This window comes from Loxodonta africana, chromosome 1, assembly GCF_030014295.1.
Source record: "Loxodonta africana isolate mLoxAfr1 chromosome 1, mLoxAfr1.hap2, whole genome shotgun sequence".
NCBI classification, from domain to species: Eukaryota; Metazoa; Chordata; class Mammalia; order Proboscidea; family Elephantidae; genus Loxodonta; species Loxodonta africana.
The window spans coordinates 212,828,863-212,854,006 of NC_087342.1; the positions used below are offsets into that span (position 1 = coordinate 212,828,863).

Below are 25,144 nucleotides of genomic sequence, written 5' to 3' on the forward strand. Positions count from 1 at the left end.
TTTGGTTAGTGGCTGTCTGACTCATCTAGGGCTGAGTCATTTATTCTCTCACAGTCTAGTAGGTTGGAAGTCCAAATTCAGGGTGTCAGCTCCAGGGGAAGGCTTTCTCTCTCTGTTGGCTCTGAAGGAAGGTCCTTGTCATCAATTTCCCCTGATCTAGGAGCTTCTCCACGCACGAGTCTCAGGTACAGAGGACGTGCCGTGCTCCTGGCGCTGCTTTCCTGGTGGTATCATGTCCCTGTGCCTCTCTGTTCTATTCTCTCTTTTATAGAGATTGGCTTAAGATGCTATCTAATCTTGTAGATCTCATCAATGTATTAAACCCACTGGCGTTGAGTCAATTCCGACTCATAGCGACCCTATAGGACAGAGTAGAACTGCCCCGTAGAGTTTCCAAGGCGGATTCGAACTGCTGACCCTTTGGTTAACAGCTGTAGCACTTAATCACTACGCTACCAGGGTTTCCAAAAATAATTGCCATTAATCCATCACATTAGCATCATAGCGATAGGATTTACAACACATAGGGAAATCACGTCAGATGACAAAATGATAGACATACGGTACCAGGAATCATGACCTAGCCAAGTTGACAGATATTTTGGGGGGACACGATTCAATCCATGACAGTGCCTGAATGCTTAACCACTGCACCACGAGGGCTCTGGTGATGTCTAATAGTCACTCCAAATTTAAAGGGTCCATCCAAAATGGAATTCTTAACCCCCAGTGATTTTCTTCTTATCCCCTCCCTCCACAACTTGCTTCTCAGGTTGTATTCCCCATCTCAGCAAAAGGAGCCTCTTGTCTTCTGGTTGCTCAGAGTAAAAACCTTGAATCATCCTTGACTCCTTCTCTATTACGTCCTACCCCCAATTACTCAGGGTGTCCTGTTAGCCCTTCCTTTAGAACATAGCCAGGACCTGACTACTTCTTATTGGCTCCACTGCCATGGTTCCCTAACTGGTTGGCCTGCTTCTATCCTTGTGCCCTATTTTAGCCTCAAAACAATCAAAAAACAAATCAAATCCAGTGCCATCGAGTCGATTCCGACTCACAGCGACCCAATAGGACAGAGTAGAACTGCCCCATAGACTGTCTAAGGAGCACCTGGCGGATTCGAACTGCCGACCCTTTGGTTAGCAGCTGTAGCACTTAACCATTATGCCACCAGGGTTTCCACCTCAAAAAAAAAAAAACAAAAAAAAAAAACCTCAAAACAACAGTGAATTAAAAATAAAACCACATTATGTCACTCTTCTGCTAAAAATTCCCTTGTCTTCCCATCTCAAAGTAAAATCTAAATACTTTTTCATGGTCACCATGGCTCTACATGCTGTATTCCCCACCCTCCATCCCACCACCTATCACTTCCCCTCCCAACTCATTCTGTCCCCCCGCCCCCCCCCCCCCGCCATTGGCCTTGCTACTTCCCCAAGAAGCCAAGAATGCTTGGCCTCAGGGTCTTTACATCTGCCCTTCTCTCAGTGTTAAATGGCCTTTTCCCAAATATCCACGCCTTTTCCTCTCTGTACACTTGGGCTTCGGGAGCCAGAGGCAGGAGCCGTAGTAACTGCCCCGGAAAGAATGACCACAGGGAGCATCTAAAGACCACAGGGAGCAGTGAGGCAGTAAGCGTAGGGTCAGTTAGAGGCTTTTGTAATAATCCTGTATTTTTACTTAGCACCCTAATCCCTCTTAGTTTGCTTTATTTTTTAAGATAAACTTTATTTTTTAGAATTGTTGTAGATCTATAAAAAAATTTGCAAAGATAGGACAGGGAGTTCTCATATACCCGGCACCCAATTTCCTCTTTAATTAGCATCTTGCATTTGTGTGGTACAATTATTAAAATTAATTAATCAATGTTGATACATTATTATGAAGTAAAGTCCACAGTTTATAATTCCTTAGTTTTTACCTAATGTCTTTTTTGTTGTTGTTCCATAGTCCCATCCACGATACGAAAAACCAAACCAAAACCGTTGCCGTCGAGTTGATTCGAACTCATAGTGACCCTATAGGACAGAGCAGAACTGCCCCATAAAGTTTCCAAGGAGTGCCTGGCAGATTCGAACCGCTGACCTTTGTTTCTATCCAGGATACTACGTTACAATTAGTTGACTTGTTTCCTTGGGCTCCTTTAGGCTGTGGCAGTTTCTCAGGCTTTTCTTGTTTTTGACGACCTTGATAGTTTTGAGTGGTACCAGTTAGGTATTCTGTAGGATGCCCCACTATTAGAATATGTCTGATGTTTTTCTCATGATAAAACGGGTTATGTCACTTAAAGCACAACAAAAATTAAGAAAAAAGGGGAAAGTGCCATTTTCATCAGATCGTATCAAGGACCCATATATCTACATCATTTATAACTGCTATGTTGACCTGGATCACCTGGTTGAGGTAGTGTTAGATTTTTCCACTGCAAAGTTATCCTTCCCTGTCTACTCCTCTTGCAAACTGTACTCGTTGGAAGTCACTATCTATGCACAGCATGGGAAATTTGCCTCCTCTCCCCCAGTTACTTATTTATTCACTTATTTATATCAGTATGGACTCATGGGTATTTATTTTATACTTTGGGCTATAATCCAATACCAGTTTATTTATTTATTTTTTGCTCAAATTGTTCCAGCTTTGGCCATCGGGGACTTTCAATTGGCTCTTGTGTTTCTTTGACACACCCCTGATCAATGTAGGGTTTTGTTTTTTTATTTTTAATCCCTTCCTTAGTTTCAGGCTTTACCGTATTTTTCAAGATATTTATGTCCACCTCACAAAATAGTATACTTAACCTGTTTTTCTCTACCCACTGGATGGCAGCTGCTTGAGAGCAGTGTCTTGGCAGTCTCTGACCACAGGTATGTCTTCAGCAAAATTGGTATCTAGTTGCATGAATGAGCGAACCCGGCGGGAGTCGAGGCGCTGAGATGGGTTGGTGCAGGCCGGCGCTGCGGTTCTGGAAAGCCTGCGCTCAACCTGAGTGCGCCCCGCCGCCCCGCGGGTCTCCGCCCCTCGCAGATGCGCCCGCGGTCGGAAACAGCCCCCGCGCGCCGGCGCCGCGGAAAACGCACCGACGGCAAACGTTGCCTGCCCCGGAGATTCCCGGGGAAAGTCCGGCGGCCTCGGCCCCCGCCAGCATGGGACGGGGAACGGGAGCGCGAAGGTCTCCCACGCACACCCCGGCCTGGAGCGCCCCGGGCCCCGCGAGGAGCGTCTGGAAAGGATGGCGCGCGGCCCCGGGTCTTCCCCAGCCGGCGCACCGGCTCCGGCGGGGCGGGGACTGGCGCTGTCGTCCGGGGGCGGGGCCTGGTCCCCAGCTGTGGTGGCTGCTGCAGCGGCGCGGCGCAGGCGGCGGTGAGGAGCCCAGCCTCGCTGCAGCCGCCGGGGCGCTGGCAGCGGAGCGTCGGAGTCGCGCCACAGGTTTCCTTGCCACCGCAGCTTCGGCGTGGGACGGCGCCCGGCAGGAGGGGACTTGTCGGCTCGCACTCTCGGCGCAGCTTCGGGTTAGTTCTTGCCTCCTTGTGTCTCTTTTTCTCTCCTTACCCATCCAGGGGCTAGGCGTGCGCGGAGAGATGGCGACAAGCGGGCGCCCGGAAGACCCACGCCCTCTCGGAGACAGGAGGCTGTGGGATTTCGGATCTGCCCTGGCCCTCACGCCGCCTCTTTGCACCTCAGGGATTTTCTTATATAGTAAAGTCATTTTCTTTTTTTAATTTTAGAGCGCGAGGGATTGAGCATTTAGTGCTTCATAGGAAGTATTTGTTCCGGAGATACCTGTTGATAAGGTGTCCTCATGAACTATCCATCTAAGGCTACTCTTGTTTGAAGTCTGAAGGCTGGACTTTTGATTTAGTGGTGTCTTTTTTTTTTCTTCCATTTGGAAACCCTGGTGGCGTAGTGGTTAAGTGCTACAGCTGCTAACCAAAGGGTCGGCAGTTCAAATCCGCCAGGCACTCCCTGGAAACTCTATGGGGCAGTTCTACTCTGTCCTGTAGGGTAGCTATGAGTCGGAATCGACTCGACGGCACTGGGTTTTTTACTTCCATTTGATCACCTCTTCACTTCCTATTAGGTTGCACTTTCGCAAAAACACCAGAATCGGTATGCCTTGACTTGAATTTGACAGAATGACTCAGGAGCCAGGAAATGCGAAGAAATTGATAAGGCCTTGAAACATTTCCTTCCAAAGCCACAGTCTTCTTTATTTAGAAGAATGGAGACCAGCAGCAGTGGCAGCGCTTCGGGGAACCACACCGTCCTGAAAGGGAATTCTCTCGTTTTCTAGACTCTACTGACAAATAGCTGAGAGCTGCCGTGCACTTCCTGTGGTTCTCACGCACCGTGAAGCCATTTCTCAGCAATGGGAGGAGTTGTTATTTCCACACGGGCATCCAAAAATGAGTCACAGGGCTGTTCTCCTAATAGTGAGACTTTGTTAATGAACTTTTGAGAAGTGAAGTCTGTGTTTAAAACAAGGCTACAGATGTGAAACGTGTGCACTCACTGCCCATCTGCAACGGGCTGTGTAGGAAGTAGCAATTCAAGTTTGCAGTTTCCTAAAAGTGCCTGATGGTACAACAAACTATCCGGGGTCACTAGGCTGATCTAAGATAAACATTAAAATCATGTGCTTTGCCACAGAGGCCAGGAGAAAATTAATTTCATTATTTGATCACCGTTTTGCTATTCCATTCACTGTATTGTGGAAATATGTCATTTTACATAGTGATTGTAACTCACCCTCTGAATCAAAATATTTTGGACAATTTGTCTTTACAAAGTAAGTGCCAACGCGGCATGACAGTTTTTGAAGAAAGTGGATGCCAGTTGGCGCTGAAAAAAATAATAGGTTTAAGACATGTTTTATTGTAGCTGAGTAGTAAGGTCTTAGGAACTATGGAAGGGACTCTGGACATCTCAACACACAGCAGAGAAAGGAACTGCATTTTCCCTGTCAGAGCTGAGTTCAGCTGAGCTCAGCCCCAACACTTAATTGTGCCAGGTAAGAGCCTTAAAGACTAGTGGAGAAAGTCTGGCAGATACCCTGGGAAATTCAGTGTAAAGGAGGTAAGTGCTATGAAAAAAATCTATGCCCAGTATGACTGAAGTTTCCATAAAACCAGGATTGGGAATGGACTGGGTTGTTGCTGGAGGAACTTAGAAGGTTTTGAGGTTAGTTACTGATATTTTTCTTTGTAGGCAGCCTGTATCTTCATTCAGAAGTGATTTAAAAATATATTAACTAGAAAGATGTGGTTTTTAAATTTTTTGTGTAGTCATATTTCATGTTATTTAATAATTATGTTAAATCCAGCCTGTTAGTACATCTAAACAGTTTCAGGTACTTTTAGATGTGCATCATTTTTTTATAAAGTGACTAGTTAATGGCATTTAATTTTATAGCACCATACTGAAGCAACTTTCGGTCATTCTTTTCATAGTTCAAATCAGTAACTTTTAACACATTGTAGTTGTGTGAGTCAAAATGACTTAATCCGCCGTCACAATTTACTGTTGGGCACTTTTGAAATTGATACCAAAGTAATATTAAATTTTTCCAATTCTGTAAGATATCCAACTACTAAGGAAAACAATGTCAAATTTGAGACAACTTTACCTTCATTTCTCCCTCAAAGACGCTCAAAGTTACTTTTTCTGGGTGAAAGAAAGGATTGAGCGTGTTTTTCATCATTGTACTCCCTAAACTTGGCACATGCTTTACTCTGATGGGTGTTAAAATTGATTGAATAATGAACCTAAAGGTAGGAGGAGGGGTTGTCAGGCAGATGGAGGGATAGGTAGCCAAGCAGGAGGAACAGCATGTACAAAGAAGTGGAACAGCACTTTATGGTCGGGGAACTCCAGCCTGTTTAGTGTGGACACATGGTGAGGGGTGGGGATAGGGCTGGAGGATGAGGCTGGAAAGATGGGCAGGGGCCAGATCCATGTGTCAGGTAGGAGCTGTGAGTTTCTCCTATGGAGGATTTTGAGCAAATGAATGATGTTGTGACAAGCGTGTTATAAAATGCTAACTTAGAATCAGTGTTGGGAATACATTGGATGAAAGTGACACTGATTTGAGGGAGATGCCTTGGAGATTACAGTAATAGTAGAGATGGGGAATCCAAGAGGGCACGAATTAGGCAGTGACAGTGAGGAATGGAAAAGAGGGAATGAGCTGACATGTTTGGGAGGCAGAACCCAGCACATATTTAGAAGTGGGCAGTGAGGGAGGGCGAGCAATTCAAGTTGACTCCCACATCTCTAGTTAATGACTAAAAAAGCCAAACCAAACCAGTTACTGTCAAGTCGACTATAGGACAGAGTAGAACTGCCCCCTAGGGTTTCCAAGGAGCAGCTGGTGGATTCAAACTGCTGACCGTTTTTGGTTAGCAGACGAGCTCTTAACCACTACCCCACCAGGGGCCCAGTGAATGACTAGGTTAGGAATATAAGTGGAAGAGTGGGTTTCGAGTAAAGGATCATGATGAGTTCACATAGTACTTGGCAACTATAATCAGTACTCATTATAATTTTCTGAACGAATAATAACAACTAAAATTTATTGAGTGCCTATCATGTGCCAGGCATTATTCTAGGCCTTGAAGTGAATTAAGTCCTTTCCTCCTCTCTGCAATCCTGTGAGCTAGGTACTGTAATTAATTACTTTCGACAGACGAAGAAAGCACAGTGTTAGCTCTGGACAGAACCAGGTATTGATCCCAAGAACCTGGCTCCAAAGCACGCGTTATGAACCACTATGATGCAATATAAGGAGCTCTAGTGTTGCAGTGAGTCGGAATTGACTCAATGGAAACAGGTTTTTTTTTGTAGTGCAGTGGTTAAGCATTCAGCTGCTAACTGGAAGGTTGATGGTTCAAACCTACCAGCTGCTGCACTGGAGAAAGATATGGTGGTCTGCTTCCGTAAAGATTTACAGCCTTGGAAACCCTGTGGGGCAGTTCTGCTCTGCCCAATAGTTGCTATGAATATAACCTCAATGTATGAATGAATGAATATTTTGGACAGTGTGGCAAACAAATTGAAGTCATTCCCCTGATCCCAACAATCCTCCCTCATCCAGGAAGAGCCTCAATGCCTAAGATTGACCCCCAGTGGTCATATTGTACTGGATGACACCCTCCACTCCCACCCCCAAGAAATACGCAGTTGATCTCGGAATAAGCCTGGAACCATCAGAAGTTTTCTCTTAAGAACTGAAAATTTAAATGGAGACTCACAGTGACTGAAGGTTCCCAGAGCTTCAACAACTGCATCCCTGGAGCTGCCCTGGTTACCTCCCTTTCCCAAGTCCTGAATGCTCAGCACTTCGTGTGGTTAGCTTGAGCCTTCTTACGCCATGCCAGTTACTGCTGAGTTGAGTTGACTCCTACTCCTGGTGTGACCCCATGTGTGCCAGAGTAGAAATGTGCTCCGTAGGGTTTTCAGTGGCTGGTTTTTCAGAAGTAGATTGCCAGACCTTTCTTCTGAGTTACGTCTGGATGGATGTGAATATCCAGTCTTTTAGTTAGTAACTGAGCATGTTAATTAATTGTTTGTACCACCCAGATATTCCTTAGATATACTCAGTGTTTTGTTGCCAAGATCTATAGTATCCCATGGGGAAGCAGGAAGCGTGGCCAAGAGTCTGAATCTACAGAGTGGGTCAAATGGTGGAAGAATCACTAACAAATGCAGGTAGGCAATTAAGGGGCTCAAATCTTACATCCCTGGCTTGTGATCTGGCTTTTGGGGCCTACCTTGTTCTGGTTTTATCTGCTGCCTCCCCTGCTTCTAACTTAGAGAATCTTATTAAATGAACCTGATCCTGTTATGTCCCCTGTGCTCCTGATTTTGGCTTGGCAAACTGATTCAGGTTTCCCAGGTTGTGACCCTGCTTGCTATTTGTAGTATCCAGGTAGATTCCTTTGGACTTGATAAAGGTATTTTTGATGAACAAACCTCTCCCCCGCCCCAGAAAAAAAATCTGGTCCCAACTCTTCATTATCATTGCTTGATGATTGAACCTACCCTGGCTTGGATTAATACCCTGAGTTTTGTTCAGTAAGCAGGGTATGATTGTCTTCCCCTCAGAGGCCTCCACTTTGGACCATTTAAGGATTATAAACATTGAATTAATGTACCTAAGCTGGATCAACAAACTGACTTAAAGTGAGTTTGAGGTTTTAAAATGTTCGAATGTCTAAAACTTGAAGTTTTAGAAATATTTTCTCCATGCATGAATTAAACGTCAGCATTTCTTCAGAGTTATCACAGGAAATCAAGATATTTATAATCTACCAGTTGCCATCGATTCTAACTCATAGGAACCCCACGTGTGCCAGAGTAGAACTGGGCTCCACAGGGCTTCCAGTGGCTGATTTTTTGGAAGTAGATTACCAGGCCTTTCTTCTGAGGTGCCTTTGAGTGAACTGGAACCTCCAACCTGACAGTTAGCAGCAGAGCGTGTTAACTATTTGCACCATGCAGGAACTCCAAGAGATTGATAGTTTCCCATTACATGGGAGTAACATGAAGCCTTCTGCAATGATCTGTTCCACATGTTTACTCCTTGGTCTGAATTCCTATATGCCTGTCTGTAATTCATTCAGTGCTCAGAAAATGACAAAAATAGGGGTTTGGGTTGCATTTCACGTGGGTTTGTCTTCCCTCCTCAGCTGGAGTGTGGTTTCCCTGAGAGCAGAGGGTCACTAGAGTTGAGGGCTCTGTTAGGTTGTCACTAAGCCTTCTCCCAGTTCTAACAATATTGTGACTTTTACTGTTAATGAAACCATCTCTCAGAGTAAGTTAGTTTTTTTGCCACTCCTGAGTCTGTGGATGCAGGACATGATTTGTGTATCTCATTCAAATGAGGCTCGATAGTTATATAATTTTTGGTATGAAGCAGAGTTGTAGAATTCGTAATTTCCAATTATCCTTCTTAAGCTAGTTAAATGTGTTTTTAACATAATTTGTGTTCTTTTCAGTGGACACAGTATCAGGGTGGTCCAGAAAATGCTGTCTCCTAGAAAGATATTCCCCTTCTTGTACACCCCACAGTATTTTACTTGTTTCACTGTTCAAAGATATAAAATGACATCACATTGCTCATTGCATAACCTACTGGGTGTAATAATGGGAATTCCAACTTCTGAGGAAAGTGGAAATTGCTCTGTTGTTGTCTTCATATGGAAACTGAGAGTGAATAAGTATTGTTCTTTCTTCTGTTCCACATTCAGGGTTGCAGCAATGCATGTCTCATGTCATAGTTTTATTTCTGATTTTCTGTTCTGTACCTTGTGTACTGGTTAGTGATGAGATTTGTTGATTTGCGATAGAGTAGGACACAGTGTGTAAGTTGAATTCTGTATTTATTAATACATCTCTCACTTCCTCCTCCCCTTGCCCCTGAGTGTTGTTGTTAGGTGCCGCCTAGTTGGTTCCAACTCATAGTGACCCTGTGTACAACAGAGCAAAACATGGTCCAGTCCTGCATCATCCTCACAGTTGTTATGCTGAGCCCATTTTTGCAGCTGCTGTGTCAGTCGATCTCATTTGAGGGTCTTCCTCTTTTTCGCCTTCTACTTTACGAAGCATGATGTCCTTCTCCAGGGACTGGTCTCTCCTGATAACGTGCCAAAGTATGTGAGATGAAGTCTCATCATCCTGGCTTCTAAGAAGCATTCTGGCTGTGCTTTTTCTGAGACAGATTTGTTCGTTCTTCTTGCAGTCCACAGTATATCCACTGTTCTTCGCCAACACCATAATTCACGTGCATCCATTCTTCTTCCCTCATTGTCCAGCTTTCCCATGTGTATGAGACAATTGAAAACGCAATGGCAGGCGCACCTTAGTCCTTAAAGCAACGTCTTTGCTTTTTAACATTTTAAAGAGGTCTTTTGCAGCAGATTTGCCCAATGCAATGCATTGTTGGATTTCTTGACTGCTGCTTCCAAGGGTATTGATTGTGGATCCAAATAAAGTGATTACTGTATGATAACCCAACATACAATGATGTCATCTGACAATATTATATAGCTCTTTATTATTTACAATGTACTATTTATCGTATATATTATCTCTTTTAGTTCTCATAATAGCCTGGCAGAATAGAAATGATAAGTAGTAAAATTATTGTTGTTGCTGTCCGTATTCTGATTCTGTAGGTGAAGAAGGAGAAAGCTGGAGACATTCAATGACCACCCAAGATTACTTAAGTAATAAGGTGCAGGGCTATCAGTATTTGACTGAAAGAGGCAAGTTGAGGGTCTTAGATCAAGATTCCAGGAGACAAACTCTGAGACGTGCATACAGGTTTATTGGAAAGTGCTCTGGGAGCAACACTTGGAGGGAAAGAGGAAACCAGGATTGGGCAGAGGGAAGAACTGAACCACAGTGCTTGTGCAACTGAGGTCTCAGCCACTTCCATAGGGAACTTTTTAGCTAGGATGGCCCTTTGTAATTGTTGTGCCACCCCGAGGCAAGGATAGACATTTGTACCCCTCCTCCCATTAAGTAATCATTGGATGTGGGCCAGGAGGCACACCTTGGGCAAGGCAGCCCCTTCAGCCAAGGGCAGTTCTGCACCTGTGAACCTTTGGCAGTCAACACTCGCAGGAGGTGGAGGAATGAGGGCCTTGGTCCTGATGGGGAATCTGGGTACCACAGCATCCATTGCATTCGTGTCAAAGAGAACATTCTCGTCTGCAGTGGTCTTGTTTGTGTCTGTCTGACCCAGACCATCCTCCTGCAGAGTGGAGCTCTCTTTCTGTTGACCTTTTGTCAAAGACCCTTAAAGACTTAGAATAGCCAAGCAGACAGCAAAAAGACAAAGTAGTCAATCCCAGGAAGGTTAGGAGCTTCTTGTTGTTGTCGTTAGGTGCCGTCGAGTCGGTTCTGACTCATAGCGACCCTATGCACGACAGAACAAAACACTGCCCGGTACTGCGCCATCCTTACAATCGTTGTTATGCTTGAGCTCATTGTTGCAGCCACTGTGTCAATCCACCTTGTTGAGGGTGTTCCTCTTTTTTGCTGATGTCCTTCTCCAGGGACTGATCCCTCCTAACAACATGTCCAAAGTATGTAAGATGCAGTCTCGCCATCCTTGCCTCTAAGGAGCATTCTGGCTGCACTTCCTCCAAGACAGATTTGTTCGTTCTTTTGACAGTCCATGGTATATTCAATATTCTTTGCCAGCACCACAATTCAAAGGCGTCAACTCTTCTTCGGTCTTCCTTATTCATTGTTCAGCTTTCACATGCATATGATGCAATTGAAAATACCGTGGCTTGGGTCAGGCACACCTTAGTCTTCAGGGTGACATCTTTGCTCTTCGACACTTTGAAAAGGTCCTTTGTGGCAGATTTGCCCAATGCAGTGCGTCTTTTGATTTCTTGACTGCTGCTTCCATGGCTGTTGATTGTGGATCCAAGTAAAATGAAATCCTCCACAACTTCAATCTTTTCTCCATTTATCATGATGTTGCTCATTGGTCCAGTTGTGAGGATTTTTGTTTTCTTTATGTTGAGGCGTAATCCATACTGAAGGCTGTGATCTTTGATCTTCATTAGTAAGTGCTTCAAGTCCTCTTCACTTTCAGCAAGCAAGGTTGTATTATCTGCATAACACAGGTTGTTAATGAGTCTTCCTCCAATCCTGATGCCCCGTTCTTCTTCATATAGTCCAGCTTCTCTTATTATTTGTTCAGCATACAGATTAAATAGGTATGGTAAAAGAATACAACCCTGACGCACAGCTGTCCTGACTTTAAACCAATCAGTTTCCCCTTGTTCTGTCCGAATGACTGCCTCTTGATCTATGTAAAGGTTCCTCATGAGCACAATTAAGTGTTCTGGAATTCCCATTCTTTGCGGTGTTATCCATAACTTGTTATGATCCACACAGTCAAATGCCTTTGCATAATCAATAAAACGCAGGTAAACATCTTTCTGGTATTCTCTGCCTTCAGCCAGGATCCATCTGACATCAGCAATGATATCCCTGGTTCCACATCCTCCTCTGAAACCAGCCTGAATTTCTGGCAGTTCCCTGTCAATATACTCCTGCAGCCATTTTTGAATGATTTTCAGCAAAATTTTGCTTGCATGTGATATTAATGATATTGTTCTATAATTTCCACATTCGGTTGGATCACCTTTCTTGGGAATAGGCATAAATATGGATCTCTTCCAATCAGTTGGCCAGGAAGCTGTCTTCCATATTTCTTGGCATAGATGAGTGAGCACGTCCAGCGCTGCGTCTGTTTGTTGAAACATCTCAATTGATATTCCATCAATTCCTGGAGCCTTGTTTTTCACCAGTGCCTTCAGAGCAGCTTGGACTTTTTCCTTCAGTACCATCGGTTCCTGATCATGTGCCATCTCTTGAATGGTTGAATTTTGACTAATTCTTTTTGGTATAATGACTCTGTATATTCCTTCCATCTTCTTTTGAGCCTTAATCCTAGGAGGCTGGACATAGTGACATTCTTGCTTTGTCTTTCACTGCAAATTCCTGCAGCGGCCAACAGAGAGCCAGGCCCAGATTCCTTGGCCCCTGACCAAGACTGCTGGAGAGAGGGGGAGGAGGAGGCGAAGAAAGAGGGAGGAAACTCTGGCTAGCCTTTTACTATCTTATAGCAAGATAAACCCACCCACTGCCATCGAGTCGATTCCAACTCATAGCGACCCTATAGGACAGAGTAGAACTGCCCCATAGAGTTTCCAATGAGTGCCTGGCGGATTCAAACTGCCAACTCTTTGGTTAACAGCCATAGCACTTAACCACTATGCCACCAGGGTTTCCTATAGCATGATAGAGATGCCAAATTCCTTGAATAGTCATAGATGGAGGAGGAGAATCAGTGAATTTACAGGAATCAGTAAATTTTCTAGGAGAATAACAAGGCTCCAGGAAATCTTATGCCACGAAGCTTTGAGATGCTATTCTAAAACTTAATGACCATCTAACAGGGTGAGAAAGATAACTTTGGCAGGAGGGGTAAAACGTTCATAAATGCAGGAAAATATATTACCTGAGTCAGTGGAGCAGGAAATAATCATCTTTCTTCAGAGGGAAATGTATTTTCAAGCCTACTTATTTTCACTCCGGTCATTGCAGGAGATATTCGTCACCTAAAAAATGATGTGATAAACTAAAAGACATTTTAATGTTTTATCTACTCCTGCAACACCAAATGGCTTGCAGTTCTTACACCTTCAGTGCGTCATGCCTTTGCTCAGGTTGTCTCTGCCTGACTGCTTTCCCCTTCTTCTTGCCCAAATAACTCCTGTTAAACCATTTAAACTCAGCTCAGACACCATCTCCTCTAGGAAACATCCCCTTCTCCTCGCCCAGGTTGAAGTAGTCATCTTCCTATGCACTCTCAAAGGGTATCTTTCTATGTTTGCTTTTATGATAATCATCCTTCCTATCAGCCTGTGGCAGCATAGTGGTTAAGAGCTACGACTGCTAACCAAAAGGTCGGCAGTTCGAATCCATCAGGCGCTCCTAGGAAACTCTATGGGACAGTTTTACAATGTCCTATAGGGTTGCTGTGAGTAGGAATCAACTTGACAGCAACAGGTAACAGGTGGGTACCAGCCTGTGAGCACCTTGAGGGCAAGGACTGTGACTGTCTTTTTTGTCTTTGTGTCTAAGAGTCAAAAAAAAAAAAAATACTGAAAGAAATAACCATTCTGATGAGCACATTCATTCAACAAATATTTATTGACGTCCTCCTATGTGCTGGACGCTGTGCTAGGTCCTGGAGTACATTGCATACACAGCGGTACAGCCCTTCATTTCATGGACCTTACGGGCAAGCAGTGAAGCAGTGGTGGCTTAGTGGTGGAATTCTCACCTTCTGTGCAGGAGTCCCGGGTTCTATTTCTGGCCAGTGCACCCCATGGCCAGCATCATCTGTCTATCAGTGGAGGCTTGGATGTTGCTATGATGCTGAAGAGGCTTCAGCAGAGCTTCTAGACTAAGACAGACTAAGAAGAAAGGCTAGAGACCTACTTCCAAAAATCAGTCAGTGAAAACTGTGGGTCACAACAGTCTGATCTGCAGCTGATTGTGGGGATGGTGTAGGACCAGTCAGCTTTTCGTTCCTTTGTCATGGTGTTGCCGTGAGTCGGCGGCCAACCAGACGGCAGCCAACAACAAGGGCAAGCAAGGAATACAGTAAGTCAAACAATTAACAACAAAACATAGTGAATAGTAACAGAGAAGAAATTGGAGAAAGTATGAGATCATAGAGCTGGCAACCTAACATAGTCTGAAGTCAGAGAAAGTGCTCCATTCTCCTGAACACACAATTTATATCAGAAGAGAGAGAAGCTATGGGGCGGGCTTTGGCTACAAGAGACTTCTTTTAACAAAGGAAGATCTTTCTGTCTGTCTAGTTCGAAGATGACCAATTCTTCACTAAAAAGTTCAACTTTACAATGATTAGAAGTTCGCACAGATGTGTGTATGTACATATCTAGTACATGAGCACACAAGATGGCAAAGAGAGAAAAGACTGTTTCATTTAATGAGCCAAATTGATAGCAAAGAACAGAGAAGGAAATGTGTGTCTCGTTCAATGTGCCATTGCCGGAAGTTAATTTGTTAATATTTTAATATGTAACATACAGTAAAAGAACATAAACAAGGCTTTGAAAACTTTGAATTTGTACCATAGCTTTTTTATTGTTGTAAAAAAAAAGTAGGTAACACAGCATTTGCCAATTCAACGTTTGTCTCTTGTACCGCTCGATGAAACCAATTACATCCATCATGTTGTGCAACCATCGTCAATGTCCATTGCCATGTTTTCCATCTCTAGAAACAAAAACTCAGTGCTAACTAGACAAAGCTTTCCCTCTCTCCCCTTCCCTTCTGCCCCTGGGAACCATTGTGTCATAGTTTTTTTTTTTTTTAAATAATATTTTATTTATTTATTTATTTTTAAAGTGTACATGATAAATTAGGTTCCCATTTGAACGATTTTTATACAGATTGTTCAGTGACATTGGTTACATTTTTCACAATGTGTCAACATTCTCTTTAGTTGTGTTCTGGTTGTTCCATTTCAGTATTGTAGTTTCCCTGCCCTCTTATCTTCTTATCTTTGCTTTAGAGTACATGTTGACCTTTTGGTCTCGTAGATGGTTTTTTAGTAGAGCATCATACTTACACTTAATACCTTTTATTTTGTGTGCCACTCTGTTATTTCACTAAAAGGTGATCTCAGGGGATAGTTTTGATTCAAGGCTTAAAGAGTATCTCAGCGTGATAGTTTCAGACAGTCCTGTGGTCTCAACTGCTACAGTAACTCTGACCTTTTTTAAGAATTTGAGTTCTGTTCTATGTTTTTCTCCCATCCTATCCAGGACCATCTACTGTGACCCTGGTCAGAACAGTCAATAGTGGTAGCTGCACACCATCTAGTTCTCCTGGTCTCAGGGTAGATGAGACCTCTATCATAGCTTTTTGTAAAAATGAATTTTTAGAATCTGATTGTTATGGCCTAAGAGGCCCTTGACAGATTTGCCTTTGGGTTTTATTGTATGAGACCGTAGTTGAAGCACCTTTGCTCAGTGTCTGCTCTTGCTTTTCATCATCTTTTCACGTCACTTTCTTGGCCCTGGGTGAGAGAGAGGTATTGCAGTTTGTAGCCTCCACCTGGCTTAGTGGCTCCTGCTGTCTTTTTTTCTGCTTTTCTGGTAGGTTCTAGGTCTTGTATTACTTCTGTACCTGCTTATTTCTCCTAGTCAGTCGTCAGCTTGTTTCTGGGCAGGATTGTGACTTCTCGTTTTTTTAATCTTTGAATCTTCCGCAGCTCTTCCACTGCAGTGGTGTTGCACTAAGTAAATTAATACATTAAAAAAAAAGTTGCCATCAAGTCAGTTCCAACTCTTGCTGACCCATATGTTGCAGAGTAGGATTGAGCTTCCTGGCATTTTCATGGTTGTAACCTTTCAGAAGCAGATCGCCAGGCCTTTCTTCAGAAGTGTCTCTGAGTAGGTTCAAACCACCAACATTCCAGTTAGTAGCTGAGTATTTAACTATTTGCACCATCCAGGGACTTCAGATAAGTCCCTAAATCTAGCATCTGAATTGAGGGGTGATCCTTGGGTTGAGAAAGTAGTAACCAGATGTGCTTTTCTGTTGTTGTTGCTGTGTTACCGTCCTACTCACGCTGACCATGTGTTGCAGAGTAGAACTGTGCTCCATGGGGTTTTCAAGGCTGTGAAATTTTGGAAGCAGATCGCCAGGCCTGTGTTTCAAGGTGCCTCTGAATGGATTTGAACCGCCAACCTTTCCGCTGGTAGTCGAGTGCTTAACCCAGGGACTCCACGTCCTTTTCTAGCAATTGGTTTTTCCTGATGATGTGTCCAAAATAAGCAAGCTGAAGTCCCACCATTCTGACTTCTAAGGAGCATTTTGGTTGCATTTCTCCTAAGACTGATTTGTTTGTTCTTCTGGCAGTCCACGGTATATTCAAATATAACTCAGACTTGAAGTGTGACTTTATTCACTTATTTTTTTATTGTGCTTTAGGTGAAAGTTTACAGCTCAAGTTAATTTCTCATTCAAAAACGTATACACACATTGTTTTGTGACATTAGCTGCAGTCCCCACAATGTGACAGCGCACTCCCGCTTTCCACCCTGGGTTCCCTGTGTACATTGGACCAGTTCCCGTCCCTTCCTGCCTTCTCATCCTGCTATTGTACAAGAGCTGCCCATTGGGTCTTGTCTATCTGTTTGAACCGAGAAACATGTTTCTCACGTGTATTATTTTTTGTTTTATAGTCCTGTCTAATCTTTGTCTGAAGAGTGGGCTTCGGGAATGGTTTCAGTTCTAGGTTAACAGCATGTCCTGGGGCCATAGTTTTGGGGGTTCTTCCAGTCTCTGTCAGACCATTAAGTCTAACCTTTTTACATGAATTTGAGGTCTGTTCTGCATTTTTCTCCTGCTCTACCTGGGACTTTCTATTGTATTCCCTGTCAGTTCTTCTGGTTCTAATTCTAGTTCTTCTGGTCTCGGGCTGGTGGAATCCCTGGTGCATTTGGTCCTTTAGTCCTTTGGGCTAGTATTTTCCATGTGTCTTTGTTTTTCTTCATTCTCCTTTGCTCCAAGTGTGATAGGACCAATTGATGTATCTTGGATGGCTTTTCACAAGCTTCTAAGACCCCAGATACCACTCACGAAAGTGGGATATAGAACATTTTCTTTATAATCTTTGTTATGCTAACTGACCTAGATGTTCCCTAAAACTGTGGTCCCCAGGCCCCAGCTACTCGGTCCCTCAAAGTGTTTGGATGTGTCCAGGAAAGTGCTTTTGCTTTGGTCCACATGTGCTGACTTCCCTAGTATTGTGTGTTGTTCTTCCCTTCACCAAAGTTGATTCTTGTCTACTATCTAGTTAGTGATTTTCTGTCCCCCTCCCTCCCCACCCTCATAAACATCAAAGAATGCTTTTTTCTGTGTTTAAACCTTTCCTTGAGTTCTTATAATAGTAGTCTGATACGATATTTGTCCTTTTGTAACTGAGTTACTTCACTCAGCATAGAGCCCTCCAGATTCATCGATGTTGTGAGATGTTTCACGACTCATCACTGTTGTTCATCATTGCATAGTACTCCATTGTGTGTATGTACCATAATTTGTTTATCCATTTGTCTGTTGATGTGCATTTAGGTTGTTTCCATCTTTTCGCTATTGTGAATAGTACTGCAGTGAACACGGGTGTGCATATGTTTATTCATGCGACAGCTCTTATTTCTTTAGGATATATTCCTAGGAGTAGGATTGCTGGAATGTATGGTTTTTTTATTTCTAGCTTTTTAAGAAAGTGCCGTATCATTTTCCAAGGTGGTTGTACCATTTTGCATTCCCACTAGCAAGTGCATAAGAGTTCCAATTTCTCCACAACCTCTCCAGCATTTGTTATTTTGTGCTTTTTGAATCAGTGCCAGCCTTGTTGGGGTGAGGTGGTGTCCCATTGTAGTTTTGATTTGCATTTCTCTAATGGCTAGTTATCCTAAGCATTTCCTTATGTGTCTGTTAGCCATCTGAATGTCTTCTTTGGTGAAGTGTTCATATCTTTTGCCCATTTTTTAATTGGATTATGTGCTTTTTGTTGTTGAGGTGTTGCAGTATCTTGTAGATTTTAGAGATTAGACCCTTATCAGATAATGTTGTAGCCAAAAGTTTTTTTCCCAGTCTGTAGGTTCTCTTTTTACTCTTTCAGCGAAGTCTTTTGATGACCATAAGTGTTTGATTTTTAGGAGCTCCCAGTTATCTAGTTTCTTTTCTGGTGTTTGTGCATTGTTTGTTATGGCTTATATTCTGTTTATGCCATGTATTAGGGCTCCTAGCATTGTCCCTATTTTTCCTTCCATGATCATTATTGTTTTAGATTTTGTATTTAGTTTGAGTTTGTTTTTGTGCATGGTGTGAGGTATGGGTCCTATCTGATTTTTTTGGAGATGAATATTCAATTATGCCAGCACCATTTGTTAAAGACACTGTCTTTTCCCCATTTAATGGGTTTTGGGCCTTCGTCAAATATCAGCTGCTTATAGTTGGATGGATTTACTTAAGGGTTCTCAACTCTGTTCCTTTGGCCTATGTGTCTGTTGTACCAGTACCAGGCTGTTTTGACTACCGTGGCGGTATTAAAAAAAAAAAAAAGCCAAACCCGACTCACAGTGACCTTACCCTGCCTCGTAGAGTTTCCAAGAGCACCTGGTGAATTCGAACTGCTGACTTTTTGGTTAGCAGCTGTAGCTCGTAACCACTACGCCACCAGGGTTTCCTGTGGCGGTATAATAGGTTCTAAAATCAGATAGTGTTAGGCCTCCTCCCCCTTTGTTCTTCTTTGTTGGTAATGCTTTACTTCTCAGGGGCCTCTTCCCTTTGAAGTGTGACTTTAAGTGAACAGACATGATTGCCTATAATGACAATTTGCTATGTATTCACACCTTTCCTCTGATCATTTGACACATTCCTTGGTTTATTTCAAGTATAAATTGACTTAATTTCTAATTTTCGCCTTGCTTTTCTGTAAATATTGCCTGTAAGGGGTATATGAATGGCATGGAAATAATTCTAGACATTTGGTCTTAAATTTTCTAGCTTGAAGTTTGTTCATTGCTGAAGTGTAGCCACCATGAATCTAGTTGAATACTTTATTAGTTGGGAATTAGTTCAACTTTCATGTTTTCATGAATTATTTGAATTTTTTTTTATAAAAGGCTATGATGGTGGAATAAAATATTTTCTCTTTTTGAAACTGCAGAACCCTTTAGCGGCAAATGCTCATTCCTTAAGTAATCAAACTTACAGCGTTAGTTCACCCAAAAAGATTAACACTTGGTAGAGGAAAATTCCTTTTTGTAGACATATGTTTGTTCTGGTTTAATTGGAAAATCTCTCAGGTTGTTAATTGTCCTTGGCTGAAACTTAGAGTGCCATGGACGTTTTCTACTTTCTGTTGACATCTAAATCCTCTATCTACCACAGTTAACAGAAAGGGAAACTTACAAAAAGTATTTTCATTTTTTATCTTTTCAGCTAATCCTAGTAATAAAAAAAAAAAACAAATAATGTGTTCTGATTGTTCCCCTCATTTTTGGCAGAGTTAATATGTCTAAAATAGTATCTTATTTTTTATTTACATTTCTCTCATTAGAAGCAGATAATGAATATCTTTTAAAAAATGTCTTATCTCCAGTGAATTGTCTAAGTATTTTGCCCAGCATTTTCTTTTCATGTTATTTTTTTCAGTTGGAATTATCTCTTCATATAATATTATTGTTCACCTACATAATAATGTCTACTGGAAACCCAGGTGGCGTAGTGGTTGAAAGTTGGGCTGTTAACCAAAAGGTCGGCAGTTCGAATCTACCAGGCGCTTCTTGGAAACCCTACGGGGCAGTTCTACTCTGTCCTATACGGTCATTATGAGTCGTAATCAACTTGATGGCAACGGGTTTGGTTTTTATTTATTTATTTTTGGTTTAATATTATATTAAAATATAATCATAATATATACTCAACAGCAAGTAAAAATGAAAGTGTATTTAAAATTGTATGCATTTCATGGTTGCTTGGATACCGTAAAAATGGTGTGGGGGCGGATCTGACCTCCTCTAACTTCACAAGGGGGATGGAGAATCAAGATCAACTGCCCAAGGCTGATCTCTATGAGGTGGAGGTCAGACATGCTGTCATGGAATTGAATTAAGTCCCCCCAAAAATGTGTGTATCAATTTGGCTGGGCCTTGATTCCCAGTGGTGGGTGATACCCAGTATTGTGTGACTGTAATTTTGTGGTTGTAATCTTTTGTATCCCCTTGTTCTGTCTGAACAATTGCCTCTGGATCTATGTACAGGTTCCTCATGAGCACAATTAAGTGTTCCGGAATTCCCATTCTTCTCAATGTTATCCATAATTTGTCATGATCCACACAGTCGAATTCCATTGCACAGTCAATAAAACACAGGTAAACATCCTTCTGGTATTCTCTACTTTCAGCCAGGATGCATCTGAGATCAGCAATGATATCCCTGGTTCCACGTCCTCTTCGGACACCAGCCTGAATTTCTGGCAGTTTCCTGTCTATATACTGCTGCAGCCGCTTTTGAATGATCTCCCGCAAAATTCTGCTAGCATGTGATATTATTGATATTGTTCGATAGTTTCTGCATTTGGTTGGACCACCTTTCTTGGGAAGAGGAATAAATATGGATCTCTTCCAGTCAGTTGGCCACATAGCTGTCTTCCAAATTTCTTGGCATAGACAAGTGAGCGCTTCCAGCGCTGTGTCAGTTTGTTGAAACATCTCAGTTGATATTCCGTCAATTCCTGGAGCCTTGTTTTTCGCTGATGCCTTCAGTGCAGTTTGAACCTCTTTCTTTGGTACCATCGGTTCCTGATCATATGCAGTTCTTGGAATGGTTGAACATTGACTAATCCTTTTTGGTATAAAAAAAAAAAAACGTATAATGTATAATGACTCTGTATTCCTTCCATCTTGTTTTGATGCTTCCTGTGTTGTTTAATAGTGAAGGATTCCCGTAGAATTCTTCACTATTGCATCTCGAGGCTTGAATTTTTCTTCACCTCTTTCAGCTTGAGAAACGCTGAGTGTGTTCTTCCCCTTTAGTTTTCTATCTCCAGCTCTTTGCACGTGTCATAACGATACTTAATTTTCTTCTCGAGTCACCCTTTGAAATCTTCTGTTCAGTTCTTTTACTTCATCATTTCTTCCTTTTGTTTAAGCTGCTCGATGTTCCAGAGTCTCATCTGACATCTATTTTGGTCTTTTCTTTCTTTCCTGTCTTTTCAATGACCTCTTGCTTTCTTCATGTATAATGTCCTTGATGTCATTCCACAACTTGCCTGGTCTTCGGTCATTAGTGTTCAGCACATCAAATCTATTCTTGAGATGGTCTCTAAATTCAGGTGGGATATACTCAAGGTTGTATTTTGACTCTCGTGGACTTGCTCTGATTTTCTTCAGTTTCAACTTGAACTTGCATGTGAGCAATTGATGGTCTGTTCCACCATCGGCCCCTGGCCTTTTTCTGACTGATGATATCGAGCTTTTCCATTGTCTCTTTCCACAGATGTAGTCCATTTGATTCCTGTGTATTCCATCTGGAGAGGCCCATGTGTATAGTCGTCGTTGATGTTGGTTAAAAAAGGTATTTGCAGTGAAGTAGTCATTGGTCTTGCAAAGTTCTATCATTTGATCTCCAACATTGTTTGTATCACCAAGGCCATATTTTCCAACTACCAATCCTTCTTGTTTCCAACTTTTGCATTCCAATCACCAGTAATTATCAATGCGTCCTGACTGCACGTTTGAACAATTTCAGACTGAAGAAGCTGATAAAAATCTTCAATTTCTTCATCTTTGGCCTTAGTGGTTGGTGTGTACATTTCAATAATAGTGATATTAACTGGTCTTCCTTGTAGGCATATGGATATTATCCTATCACTGATAGCATTGTTCTTCAGGATACATCTAGAAATGTTGTTTTTGATGATGGATGCAACACCATTCCTCTTCAAGTTGTCATTCCCAGCATAGTAGACTATTTGATTGTCTGATTGAAAATGGCCAATACCAGTGCTTTTCAGCTTACTAATGCCTAGGATATCAATGTTTATGCATTCCATTTCATTTTTATTTGTTGTTGTTGTTAGGTGCCGTTGAGTTGGCTCCAACTCATAGCAACCCTATGCACAACAGAACAAAACACTGCCCGGTCCTGCGCCATCCTTAACAATTGTTGTTATACTTGAGCCCATTGTTGCAGCCACTGTGTCAATTTTCCTAGATTCATACTTTGTACATTCCAAGTTCCAGTTATTAATGGATGTTTGCAGCTGTTTCTTCTCATTTTGAGTCATGTCACATCAGCAAATGAAGGTCCTGAAAGCTTTACTCCATCCACATCATTAAAGTTGACTCTACTTTGAGGAGACAGCTCTTCCCCAGTCGTCTTTTGAGTGCCTTCCAACCTGGGAGTCTCACCTTCTGGCACTATGTCAGAGAATGTTACGCTACTATTCGTAAGGTTTTCACTGGCCAATTCTTTTCAGAGGTAGACTACCGGGTCCCTCTTTCTTATCTGTCTTAGTTTGGAAGCTCCGCTGAAACCTGTCCGCCATGGGTGACCCTCCTGGTATTTGAATTCCGGAGGCATAACTTCCAGCATCACAGGAACACACAAGCCCCCACAGTACGACAAACTGATAGACATGTGGGGGGGATTGAATTATGTCCCCCCCAAAAAATGTGTGTCAATTTGGCTAGGCCATAATTCCCAGTATTGTGTGGTTGTCCTCCATTTTGTGATTATAATTTTATGTTAAAGAGGATTCGGGTGGGATTGTAACACCCTTACTAAGGACACATCCCTGATTCAGTGTAAAGAAAGTTTCCCTGGGTTGTGGCCTGTACCACCTTTTATCTTACAAGAGATAAAAGGGAAGCAAGCAGAGAGGGAGGACCTCATACCACCAAGAAAGCAGTGGTGGGAGCAGAACGCATCCTTTGGACCCAGGGTCCCTGTGTGGAGAAGCTCCTAGTCTGGGGGAAGATTGATGAGAGGCCGACAGAGTGAGAAAGCCTTCCCCTGGAGCTGCCGCCCTGAATTTGAACTTTTAGCCTACTTTACTGTGAGGAAATAAACTTCTCTTTGTTAAAGGCATCCACTCGAGGTATTTCTGTTACAGTAGCCCTAGATGACTAAGACTTATGCCTTGTCTCTCCGCCATCTTTATCAATTCTGACACCTACTGTCCTTCTCACGGCACTCTCTAGTTCTTTGCTGATTTCAATAGTTCATTGCAGTAGCCACACAGAACTCATAGACAATATTCACGATTATGGGGTTTGTTAGGGAAGTAACAGGTTACAATTCAGGTTCAGGAATGCTCAGGCTATAGTTCTTCTATCCGGACAGCCTCTTCCCAGATGTTTTCATAGGCACACCCCTCTCTGGCTCTCGGCCTCTGTTCTGCCTGGGCAAGTGTTGCAAAGCTCTTTTAGCTCTGCTGATAAGTGCCCAGAGGCACCCACTCTGCCAGTAATTCTCAGCCCAACGGCACTCAGCTCTCTTGCTGTGTAGGTCCAGAAGCCCACGGCACCATCTCCTGCTGTTCTCTCCTGCTGCTGCTTCTCTGCCACCACTTCTTGCCATCTTCATTGTTACAGCTCTCTATCTCCTGGTTCCAGGAGCTTCTCAATGCAGGGATCCTGGGTCCCAAGGACATGCTCTGCTCTTGGCTCTCCTTCCTTGGCAGTGGTGGGATCCTCTCTTTTCCACCTCTGGGATGGCTCATTTCAACCCCAGCAGGATGGCAAAACTGACCAATCCCCTTGGTGGGTGACAATTACCATATTTGCACAGTCCCACCCAATCACTTGGGTGGGAGTTACAAGACCATGGTGAGAAAGGCCACACAAAAGTGATCAATCACACCACACATACTGATAGTCTTTTCATAAGAGAATAAATAAAGTTATTCTTTAGCTATAAAATTTTCTGTAATTTTGGATAGATAGGAAGATATTCATTGATTCCTATTATGAACATTACCAATACCACTGCAAAGATGTAGCATCCCTTTTGTCCAATATAGAAGCTCATATATAAAGGAAAATTTAATTTCTGTTAATTGTAAAAGGTCTGTAAGATATTTTTTTCTTTAGACACTTTAGGTGTCAAATCTGTATAGCACTAAACAGCACAATTGCTACCTGGAACAGGTTAAATTGGGGTAAATGTATAAGAAATTTGATCATTACTGCTTCTTAGTTTGTTAGTTTTGCAAGGAGGTATTGTTTGTCTTCTTTGATACCGTAATGTAAAATATTCGCTTTGAAATTTTTAAAATGCTCATTATAATAAGTGACTTTGTTTTCTTGACCCCCTTTTATACAGTAAATGCAAGGCTTCTAGCTCATACTTTTCTGAGGTTCTGAGTGAATATGTTGTTTTTGTTGTTAGGTGCTGTTGAGTCGGTTCCAATTCATAGTGACCCTAAGTGCAACAGAATGAAACACTGCCTGGTCCTGGGCAGTCCTCACAATCGTTGTTATGCTTGAGCCCATTGTTGCAGTCACTGTGTCAATCCATCCCTTTGAGGGTCATCCTCTTTTTCACTGACTCTCTACATCATCTGAGTGAATATAGGGTATTAATATTATGTCACTTGAGTTATATGAATAATATAGAAACTGATAATAGAATAGTCATTTGGTTTTATAGAATAATTTTGGATCACGTGGTCTGCCATGTTTCCTGAGGAGTAATACTTGTATCTTGAATAAACTACTTGGTGAAATAGACTGATTATGGATGCCAGTAGTTTAAAATAGTAATTCCTAATACTGTGTTTGTAAAATAACTTTAAAACTTACAAAATGTTGTCACATACATTACTGTGAGGTGTGGAATCACCTTGCAGAAAATAATTTGGCCTTTTTTTCTTGTTTCTTTCAAGCTAAACCACACCTGATGCTAATGAATGGGGGCTGACCAAACCAAGAAGGACCAGCCAGGGGCTTGATACTGACTAAGCCTCAGGAGGCATGATGAAATCTATCATGGCCTAATGGTGAGG

At 42.4% G+C, this 25,144-nt stretch overlaps 1 protein-coding gene across 8 annotated transcripts in view; it reads left to right on the top strand.

Moving 5' to 3' along the window:
• STX11 (syntaxin 11) overlaps positions 1-25,144 on the top strand; it is a 93,471-nt gene that overhangs the window by 21,066 nt on the left and 47,261 nt on the right. Inside the window, exons 1-2 of one of the 8 annotated variants that reach the window (XM_064291798.1) lie at positions 3,353-3,506; positions 4,076-25,138. The exons of 4 other annotated variants lie outside the window; for them this stretch is intronic. The gene's annotated coding sequence lies outside the window, so the exon portion shown is untranslated. 3 more of the 8 variants (XM_064291789.1, XM_064291794.1, XM_064291795.1) reach the window with 3 other exon arrangements.